The sequence below is a fragment of the Pteropus vampyrus genome, unplaced genomic scaffold, assembly GCF_000151845.1.
Source record: "Pteropus vampyrus isolate Shadow unplaced genomic scaffold, Pvam_2.0 Scaffold4739, whole genome shotgun sequence".
Taxonomy (NCBI): Eukaryota; Metazoa; Chordata; class Mammalia; order Chiroptera; family Pteropodidae; genus Pteropus; species Pteropus vampyrus.
In genome coordinates this window covers 9,198-10,236 of record NW_011893520.1, presented here as the reverse complement: position 1 = coordinate 10,236, position 1,039 = coordinate 9,198, and the positions used below count along the sequence as shown (strand labels likewise).

Genomic DNA, 1,039 nt, shown 5'->3' with positions numbered 1-1,039 from the left:
ACAACATACAGTAGGGTTAAGTTGGTAGCAATACTTTGTAACTCAATCCTACTTTTTCTTTTTCTTTTTATTATTACTGAGCTATCATTGACATAAACATTATGAATTTCAGGTGGACAACATAATGATTTGATATTTATAGATATTGCAAACTGCTGACCACAATAAGTTTAGTTAACATCCATCTCTTTACAGTTAAAATATTTTCATTGTGATTTAATATCTACTCTCTTAGCAACTTGCATGTATACAATACAGTGTTATTAACTACAGATACTAATATTAATTATTATTAACTATAATCACCATGCTGTACATTAATCCTCGTGACTTATTTATTTTATAACTGGAAGTTTTTACATTTTGCCCACTTTCGCCCATTTTGCCCAACTCCCACCTCTAGCAACCATCAGTCTCTTCTCTCTATGTATATGAGTTGTTTGTTTGTTTGTTTGTTTGTTTTAGATTCCACATATAAGTGAGATCATAAGATATTTGTCTTTCTCTGTCTTTCTCTCTTCCTTCCCCAACCCCTCCTTTCATCTTCTCTTTCCCTCACCCTTTCCCCAACCTTCATACTTGAAAGTCACCTGAAGCTCTGAGATTCTGCTGCCCTGAGGCCTTAAGAACCTGGTAGTGAGCAAGCGAGCAAGAGTCCAGCACCTTTATGTTTTAATTATTTTGTAAAGGGCGAAGCAACCCTTGGTTGACCTCACAGATTGCAAGGACCTTGTCAGCTTACAATCCCTTATTTTTTATGCCTACAGTACCCAGTCTTCCTAGGTGGTCTTCCATCCAAGTGCTAACCAGGCCCAACCCTGCTTAGTTTCTGAGATCAGACAGGATCGGGCTTGTTCAGGGTGGCATGGCCATAGACGATAAAAAAAAAATTTAAGGATGCATACCATCAAGACATTGACACTAAATGTACATTTAGGCATAATAAAATTATTTAAAATATTTGACTTAGTTGCACAAGTCATATGCACACCAAGAACATACCTGCCTCAGGGTCTTTGCTTCAGCTGTTTCCTTTGCC

The 1,039-nt window shown here is 37.1% G+C and overlaps 1 pseudogene; it reads right to left on the bottom strand.

Annotated features, from left to right (window-relative positions):
- Positions 1-758: 758 nt before the first annotated feature.
- Positions 759-877, bottom strand: LOC111734729 (annotated as a pseudogene).
- Between the last annotated feature and the right edge of the window lie 162 nt (positions 878-1,039).